Consider the following 10,709-nt stretch of genomic DNA (forward strand, 5'->3'; position numbering starts at 1 on the left):
AGTTCTCCTCAAGTACTTGCGTCAAGTTCCGGCATCCATCGTTAGATGGCGTTCGGAACGCCCGTGTTTTTTTTTTGCTACCTGCCGGGCTGCGGTCGGCCGGCGCAACTGGCGCAAGCGTAGTATAGTTCAAATTCATCCGCCATATTCGTCGTGTCAGGCGGAGTGCAGCGCAGCCGTGACATGTTTTATCGTAAACTGCACACTACTTATGACATCGAGTCCACACTGGTGCTACTCACGTTCAATAATTAGTACAAATATGCGCTCTGATGGACTCTCAGACGCGTATTCTTTTAGTTTGTTGATTCGTGCATCGAACTGTGTACTGGTGTGTTTATGATAACAGTATCCTCGGCCGTGTATTGTTTTTAGTAAATCCCATGCGATTGCCGGTGTCGAAGCTTTGTGATATTATGCAACGTGACATAACCGTGACCTTCTAGTGTTGTGTTCGTGCTTTAGGTGCTTTTGAGGTTAAAATGCAGCTTGGATTGTGAGCGACTGCGCCGAGTCATACGGTTAGTAAGACAAAGTTTTTGACAGCTAGTGATAACAAGTTTGGATTTACTTAGTTATTAATGTTTACCTAATTTTAACTATTGATACCCTCAATAACTGCAGCTTATATTTTATCTAGTTCTATTTGTTATCAAATACATACTTCTAGAAACTTTTTAAATTTCTTAGCAATTCTTTACATCAACAAACCACTTTTATCTCCAAATAGTGACTTTAAATTACTTTAAAAGGCACAGAACTCCTTTAAAGTTTAAGATGCGATGTAGAAGTTGAAGAAGCGACCGTTGCGCGCCTTGCGCGGGCGCGGGAATGTGAAGCGGGGGATAAAACGAAAACGACTAAAACCAAAACCAAAGGACCCGTCCTTCATTACCATTACCCAAATCGTTTTGTGTACCAACGCGGCAGCGTTCTATTATTGATAATGCGCTCACGGAAGCAAGTAATTTAACATTTATTGGGTTAATATGTTGTTGTGGCTAAACAATACGAATATATGCTAATGGGACCGGTTACATGTTGACATTATTAACGGTAGTCATTACAATAGTGAATTGAATGTCGTATGTTTATTGCGGTTAATTATGCATCAATTGCATTTCGGTCCTGTGTACCTATTCACGGAGAGGATAAAACTTTTTATTTGAATGATTGTTAAGTTTCAAAACCCCGACCAAAACATTGAGTTTGACTACACTACTGTATACCGATTACGGACTTAAAATATAGGTAGGTAGGGTAGGTACTCCTCGTAATAGGTAATTTGATCTGTTTTTCTTTGTATTGTTGTTCTTATATTTTTCTTTTTATCTTATTTATTTCATTTTGTCTTCTGTATGTGTGCTCTATGGAATAAATGTATTTTCTTTCTTTATAATGCTCTGACTTGAATCCTTTATCTTTATCATCTTGATTTCGTTTATATGGAAGATTTACTCAAAAAATATCTAGAATTAACCAAAAACACGGGTACTCTGATTTAAAACCTTAGAAGAAACGGAGAATCCTAAACATGGAAACCTCGAGAGGATAATGCTGTTATGCCGGTGAGTTATAGGTATTAAAAATGGATTTGTTACATTTCTGTCACTGGCAAATATTATCTAAAACAGACTAAAATCTTGACAAAACGTCGATAATCAGGAGTCAAACTGCAGCACTCTAATTCCCCCACACCCACTGATAATTCTTCCGTCCTTATCACGGATTGACCTCCATGTTCGCCCGGCTAAAACGTTTCCTATCACCGTACCGTTATCATCCCGATAAAACCACTCTAGATATGGTGTTTGGTTTCCAATGACGTCAGGCGAAATAGCGCACCGACCGCAACTATGCAGCGCTGGTTTTTTGCAACATGAGCTCATGACACAGCAAATGATGAACAAATAGATGACGGACACCTATCCGCGCCTGTTGTTTTTTATATACATATGCCAGGTAGCTATATTTATTTCTATCGTTTCTTAAAAGTAATCTAGAAGTAGTTGAGACAATATACCTATAAGAAATGTCTGAAAATACCCAACAAGCCATGTAGAAGATAATTAAATAAAACCTGGATGACAATTCGATCTCTATAATTATGGAAGGTAGAGGCAAGTACAGAATTTCCTTAGGCAGAACTGTTGCAAAAGTGTCCAGCTGTCAGCTATAAATAATAGTTCCAAATCTCTCCAGAGTAGCGCTAGAGTAGCTAAGAACCTAGGCGTTATTAACGGAGTGAAGTGCGCTATGATTAGATTTTTTTTTCAAGTATTGTAGCGTCACATATTTATGGTTATTTGTCGAACACTTTTTGGTATATAGAGAGTCTGTTCCTTGCCTCTACCTTCCATATCTATAATCTCGAACAGAAATGTCACTTTTGACAGCTAACAGATCATATCCATCCCCACACTATGACACTAGCGTCTCCCAAGTGTCGACGCCAAGGCTCAAAAGACGCTAGTGTTGGTGGCCTTAATAACCGTTTTATAATCTTCGAACGTCCTCCTGTAAAGCTCCTAATATAATATGATATGGTCAAATTCCGCCCGTTCCATGTATGCAATATCCATGAAAGGCGCCAAAGTCCACAAATAGACGGACTTACTTCACAGATGCTCATTTGTATTGGAGAATTTGCAGATCGACCGTACAGCTAAATGCCAAATTTTTGCCACGCAATTTACTGTGAATACTCTGCGTTCATGTACAAATCAGTCCAATTCAACCTAGGTTAATCTAATTAGAAACTTCAAAATACACTGCTAGACCTGTACGAATGAAGTTTGAACTCAGAAGCATGCTTACTTGCCTTGGCAAGTTTCATTCGCCATCAATAACTGTCCAAACATCTCACACGCCCTTCTGACCTCGAGTCACGATATCCACCAATTAATTTCAATATACGTTCCACGCGTTGTACAGTCACGTCTGAAAATATCGATACGAAAAATATGCCAAAAATATGTATACACTACCTTAATACATGGGCAATAAAGTCTTGTATACATATTTTTACAGGGATCCAATAACCAGGTTAATCCAGTGAGCAAAGGCAATGCAGGCTTTAAAATAGAAATATTTCTTTATAAAATTGAAATCTTTCAGACGATACTGAATGGAGTTGGAACAAACTAAGTCTGCAATGATTTTGATAGCACACGCAGTGCAACTGTTATTTTAAACTTCAAACTTCTATGAAATTATCATGTATAAATAACACTTGCACTGCGTGTGCTATCAAAATCGTTGCAGACTTATCTCTAGCTTAAGTGGATTGTCTCATTAATTGGCCCCGTGTGATCAATGTATTACTCAATATGGAAAATTGGTCCTCAGTGCAAACTCCAAAATAATGCTCCTTATGCTATGATGTATTCTATGATTTAAATCTATAATGGGTTTAAACGTTTCTTAAGACTTCGACCCAAGTTTCCGTATTTCAAATAATCTCAAAATAGCCATTTCAATATGAAGTTCAGTTCAGTCAGTCCAATTAAGGCTGAACCGGTGGGATGGTGCCTAAGGATTTTGCTTAATGAGGCTAGACCAGAGTCTTGTCGGCCGGCGCGACAAGTACGGATACGATTCATTAAATCAGTGCCTGCTTACCTAGATTTCCGTTTTAACCAGTCTAACTAGTATAATTAAGTATAATACTTACCCTGCTGGTGCCCGGTGGCAACCGAGTTCATTTGCGGGGCAAAAAAGGACACTAGTTTTGCAGACCACTTCTATACTCCTTTTAAATACTTTGAGGCGGATAATTCACATGGTCGTATGTTTTTGCGCAAACATATTGAAACTATTTTTTCTTTTACTAATGAAAGAGATACATAGAGACACAAATGTTTGGGAAGTTCACAGAAATAGTACCAGCGACAAGACTAAAGTCTAGATATAAAATACGCTTAGTTTGATACGCTAGGTAGGAAGTGATTTCTTCTCTAACTCTGCCAAGATACCTAACTTGATTGCAATTTAGGGTTACGGATCCAGCCCCTGTTCGAATGACTCGACAGTGACTTTTAGCCGTACATTGCGGGTCCAACAATAAATATTCTTGTTAATTACTTATCGATCCAGAAATGGACAGGAAATTGTCAGTGTTCCGTGGTAAAACAGTTTGCTGTACTACTGTCTGTTTGTTTGAAACAGAGGAACAAAACAGCCAAATCAATACAGGAAATTTCATTTTAAAAGGTGTTTGAAAATTACAAACAGTTGATACCATCACTGATAACAATGATTGGACGATTACTTATCTCGGAACCTTGAAGGTAAATGATCACATCAGATTTCTTCACAAGCAAATGGTAGTGTTTTTAGCTGCATCTCGATTGCGCCATTGCTAATCAGTCTCCGTCGGTGCAAGGTGGTCGGAGATCGAGATTGATCACGACCTGTGTGCATTCCCGTTACACACAACACAACGTCAGACCAACCAATGTAAGGTGAACGGCTTTCGGGATGTGCATAGCATGTTATAACTTCTAATTTGAAAAAAAAAAATGCGAGCCGTAGGGTTGTACTTTTTTTGAGAACGTGTCGATACTTAAATCAGCGCAAGATCTCAAGAAAGGTACATACTATATCTAAGAAGTCTATCTTTGACATCGATACGATTTTTGAACATACGATGTCAATAGGTTTTTATACGGTAGATCGTGCGCCAGTGCCAGTGCCCAGGCATACTTAGAAAATGTATTTATATATTATACACTGTTAAAGTAGTCGTCGAGTAACAGGGACTATAAATATTTCGAGATAAAGTAAAATATACGAGTATGTGTAACTGTCTTATAATAGGGTGTACCCTATCTACTAAGGCCAACTAGTGTACTAGTTCATCTTAGTGCTCGACTTTCTTGTTTTCGACAAGCATTTGGAATTAGGTATCTCGTCTGAGTTCACTACAGAAACATTTGCTGACCATTTCCTGTTAGATGTCAGTGCCTTAGCTGGCTATTTATAAAAAACTGACCGTGAAATTGAGTCATATTTTAGTTGAGCTCTGTCTAATGGCGCTTGACTGTTCAATATGCTTAACTAAACGTGTACTTAAGATCTAGTGTTTTCTCAATGCCTATTTGTTCGCTGCTTGAGGAAGAATTATGATACGTTGGATAATTAGCAGGTTACATTCCATGAAGGTGAAAGGAAAGTCTTGCATGATTTTTTTTAGTTACGTCCACATTATGTTGTGAATAATTTTTCGCTCGTCGGAGTCAATTACTATGGCATCAGCGACGGACAAGTGAAAGTATATAATTACGTTAACATATGATAGTTATAATGATGCGCGACGTTGGACGTTTTTTGGTCAATTATTCCTCAATCGATCATTAACGGTAAAGCGTTACAAGTCGTCCGTAAAAAATCGTGAGAACAAACAGAGTGTGGAAGTATTTACTACCAGATTTGGCATGACGCGATGAAAAGTGGAACTGGTTTGATATCGTTAAGAGTCGCCGCGTTGTCTCACGCAGTGCAACAAAAAGCTGGACCGTTTTTTCCCTTAACTTACCGACCAGTTCCTTCTCACCAACTTGTATTATTGTGACCTACACTTCTATAACAACCACGTGTACACAGAGATCACCCGTAATAATCGATGTAATGACTTTGTTTTGTAAGCAGTGAAAATAAAGGTAGGCCTCGGACAATACTCGCTCTAGCCTGACAGTCGAATGCCGATGCACTTTACCATATGACGGGCTAAGCTGCGCTTGGAGCCAATTTATTGAATCTTAACTTAAATCAATTCCATATTACGTAAGAGGAACTATCTTTAAAGTAAAAAAGTGAGAATTAGAGAAAAGCCAAAAGTAGTACCTATGTTTAATATCGTTTAGACTCATGGCTCATGAACTTTACTTATTAGACATGCATCTTCAAGAATTATGATAATGGACAATATAATATGATTATGATAATAGTTATCTGTGCGTGCACGTCTTTAATATTTCATTTCTAACATAACATTTATAGGTACTTACTTTGCTTGGCCTATAATTTTCTGAATACGTATAATCGCAAATGGTGTAGGTACAACGTAAATTACTATCTTGTTATTTGGCCCACAGAATGGGAAGAGAAACACAAAAGATCTATTGTTTAGTCGCGAAGGTCCCACTGCAAGATAACGCGTGCACTCGAGGCAACTATTCTTTGTGTGGTTTTTAAAACGGAGGCATTCGCAAAAGAAAACAGGGCTTCATTCCCGCTTATTATACTTTCGTATTATGAAATATTGTGCCTCCAAACCCTTGTGGTCTAAGATAAATATATACTCTGGATGACAAAATATTATTATGTTAGATGTTAGATCATATCATATTATGTACCTATGTTGAACTTTTATCTTTATAAATAAAATAAAAAACAGGATACATACCATTAGAGATAAGAGTTTGCTAATGGAATTGAAATAGGTAAACCTGACCTGTATGAGAAAGAGCCCGGTTGTTTTACATAATGTAGGAAAAACGACAATGCGCTTATCGCTGCGTTTACCGCGTAAAACAAAGTGCCATTCGAATTTTTTAAGAGCCTATATAGTGTCCAACTGTATAGGCTACTGGGCAAAGGGATTGGAAGTCTAGGGGGAGGCCCTAGACTTCCAATCTTCCCGATTAACTGCGGCGTCCGTCCACTTGCTAAGAAATGCGTCCAGTTCGTCCCGCTAACGCCATCTCCTCAGGCCGACCATGCCGGCCATTAGATTATCTAATGTAAAATAAGTGTGAAGCAAACGCATCGCGTTTAACGCATAAAACAAAACCCCGCCCTTTATTCTTTTATTTAAATTTTTTTTACTACCCTTTATTCAACCGCTAAATAAGGGTAAATATTTCTAGTCACAATCTGGCACTGTTAATGTTAGTATCAGGAACTCTGAGAGCTGTAAACTGTGTTACTTTAGTACCTTGCTGAAATCACTTCCCAGTATGCTGTATTGGTATTTCAGCACTAGCTATTGTGGCCGAGGGCATCGAACTCTAATTACCCTGCAACGGTGCAGTGCAATGCTCCAGTAAAATTCAGCATAACAAGTCTTTATTGGACCCTCGGCGCCGGTTGCGTCATCGCGATGGACTTTTTCTGTGCCGAACTTGGAGACAAAATGCCAAAAGCGGATTTGTGTTGCAGGCAGACAGTGATTGACCTAGTCTCACCTGATAAGAAGTGGTGGGCGGGCCTAATTAAAAGGTCACTGGTATCTAATATGTTTGTTGAAGGTTTCTTTATAGTATATAACGGAATATAGACGCCGGGAGAAAATTACGCTAATTAACAATTTGCTTTAGGAGAAATCGATCTTACAAGGATATTTATTAATGATACGACGACAAAGTAAGGATACTTATACCGAAATTAATCTTTCAATCCTCCCGCCGGTCCCGCGTGATGTCCATTGTCCATCCTTATGTCTGTCCTGGACGTCCGGTGTTGAAATAGGTGATGGAGTTTTATATAATGAAAAATCAACTGGAGACGTGTGTCCCTAGTTGTTTCCTCATAACTGAAAAACATAGTTAACCGAGTTATTTAAATTTGGATTGTATGATTTCCATCTATCGGCTTCTCTTCATCACGCAGTATTCGGAAGATTAAACTTAGCTTCTGAGAATTGAACATGGGTAATAATTTGATTCTCAAATGCCAAAAGCGCAATAAAGCGTAGTAAAGGCTATTAATAGTGCGTCATGCGGACGTAAATGGCGTATTACATGGAGTTATGTATTTAGTGTGGTGTAACGTAAGCTCGCAAGCCACAGACGAAGCCCGATCGCTATCGAGTGACTGTGAATCACCGTCCGCGAGTGCAGCCGAAACCTTTTGTGGGCCGTTTTAGAGTTCCGTGCTCGAAAAGAAGGGTGCAAATGTGCAAACAGAATCATATTTGTATTACTAAACTGCCAGTCTGACCTTTATTTTTGTAATCGTAATACAAGTACAGTCCGTCTAAGATAACTTTGCACAAAAGTTAGGGAGTGTCAGAGGCCATTATTATCCATTATTGAAAATTAACCATTAATACCAAAACGGACACACAACAACGGATTAATATAACGGACGGTTACAGTTTACGGTCCAATTTGTAATGGTTAATTTTCAATATTTTCAATTCTAATTAACATTCGGACAACACTGATTATAATAAATGTCATATTTTCATGCATTGATACATAGACTTTTGGTGTATCGCAATGGGAGATTGCTTTAAGTCACAGAAATACACACAGTTTAAGTCACAGAAGAAGTATAACAAAAACTAAAGCTATCAGAATATGCATAGCAAAAAATATTAAAAATTGGGAATGCCTTCTATTTCATCTCAAGAAAATAACAAATCATGTACCAGTACCCGCGATGCACGATTCTAACTCGCACTTGACCGTCTTGACCGACTTGTAAATCAGTAAATTGATAGCGTGGATCGAATTGATTTATTCAATGATTCACACACGATTCCACGAATTGTGATTTTTTTGTTAATTTTAATCAATTCGCCGGCTTCCTGAACGTTTCAAGACGTAAATCGAATCGTTACTATAGGTCTCTCTTTTAACTGATGTGGTTGGTAAGACATTAAGGATGACTCACGTTAGACCGGCCCGGAGCCGTCCGGTACGTCGTTTTCTATGACAGCTGGTCGGTGATCACGTGGTGCTTTCAGGTACGGACTGGTTGAATGGGGGGTTGCTTGAAGCTATATTGTTATATTTAAACTAGTGGATAGGATATAAAATACTATTTCAAGTTCCAAAATTCAACTGGATTCCTTCTATTAGAAATCCACCGCACAACTTCTTTACCGACCAACCTGTATTGAGGTTGTATTTAGTCTATATTTTATATATTTTTTGTCTATTTGGTATTTTATGTTCCTTAAATTAATGTTAGGTATATCAAGCAGAAACGTCGGCGAACGATGCTTTAATGCAAATTTAAAAGTGGTAAAATTTACTGTCTTGGGATAAGTACTTGAACGCGCGACCATTGGATCACTTTTATTCTGTTTTGTTTTGTTGCCCAGGAAAAAGCATCAAAAGATGAGAGATATGGGAGGTTTCTACTCACTAAAAAACCTGGGGTGTTCATCTCTCTACCTTTAGGGTGGAGTCACGGGCACGAGGCGTCAATTATCCGCAACCCCACCAGCAGCTGCCTATTATGACCCGTCACCGGGTAAAATACTAGCCACTATTAAGGACGTGTCCGAACACATGACATACCCTCCAACCCGAGGACCTTTTTCCTATGGGTGACAGACGCCCCCGTCTCTGCCACCCGGAGGTCTATGTCGTGCGCAGCACGCCTGCGTCCCGTTCTACGGCGGCGCATTGGGCGAGCCTCAGCTTGGATCTCCCGCTCGCGCTCTGCCTCCTCATTTTTGGCCATGACGTACTCAGAGAAATCCAGCATCGTCTGCCACACCTCTTCACTGGACAGCATATCCTGCACTACGGCTGGTAACGACAGATCTTGCCCCACTCGGGCTATCTTCTCTTTCAACGCCCCATACCGGGCACTCAGCTAGTGTGTGCTAGGCTGAGTCATTGCGGGCTCCGTACTCGTGGCATTCCGGGGTCGGCTCTCTTCCGACTTGTTCGTGCAGGTACTTACCGAAACAACCATGTCCCGCGACAGCACCTGTGAGAACCGGAATGTGAGAACCCCGAAATACCTTTCAAACCATTCATGAAGGACGGGTTGGACACTAGCCCTCGGCCGTTCACGCCACCGCAGCCACTCGTTAACCGCCTCTTGTTGCAGCTCCATTCGCCGCTGGTTTATTTCTTGCGGAGCTAACAAGTCACCCCGGTCTCGTACCTCCCCACACCACTGGTTTACAGGTCCCAGGGCAGACCATTGGATCACTAGCCCAATGCTCTGCCATCTGAGCTAAGTTTCCTTTTTTAGTTTGTTTTAAGTTCCTTTTTTATTCCATTTTTGTATAAATGTTATTTATATATTTGTTTGGGTATATTTTTTTGTCAATTTTTGATTAAATCTAGTGCGATAACATCAACTGCTGAAGTATTATTCCACTAATCTCCTAAAGCTATCAAAGTCGTCTTCTTTAACCTGAGATAAGCGGTAGATAGTATGATTACTCTCAAACGAATGTGTGTTTTATAGGACAGCTATAACACGTTTACGCCCGGTAACAAGTACCCGGTAACGCTGAACAATGTCAGCTAATGCTGCCGCCAATAAATAAAACCTGTTCCATTGTGCTATTGTCGGGGTAGAAATACGTCTACAGATCGTAACGTACTAGATGGATCATAAAATTTACCTTTTTTTTATTAGCCTATTTGTGTGTCCCAGTGCTGGGCAAAGGCCTCCCCTCTCGCTTTCCAATCCTCCCTGGCTGAATAAGATCCGCCAATTCCGCTGAAACGTAGCCAAGTTTTCCCTCCATCTCTTTCTTGGTCTGCCTCTGCCACGACTACTCTGGGGTTTACCTATAAGATTATATCTAACTTGCAATGTTTATTGTGTGTTAAAAAATATTAATTACTTCTGACATGGTTGTAATATACTAATGACCATCCAAAACTGAAACTATGAGAATAAGCCTTAGCCTAAAATGGCTTTAAGGTTAGTTACAGATATATCTTATGCCGCCTGATACGCGATACTCGTACCTTCAGTATAATAACCAATAGCGACCACTCATACGTTGT

Source organism: Cydia pomonella, chromosome 9, assembly GCF_033807575.1.
Source record: "Cydia pomonella isolate Wapato2018A chromosome 9, ilCydPomo1, whole genome shotgun sequence".
NCBI classification, from domain to species: domain Eukaryota; kingdom Metazoa; phylum Arthropoda; class Insecta; order Lepidoptera; family Tortricidae; genus Cydia; species Cydia pomonella.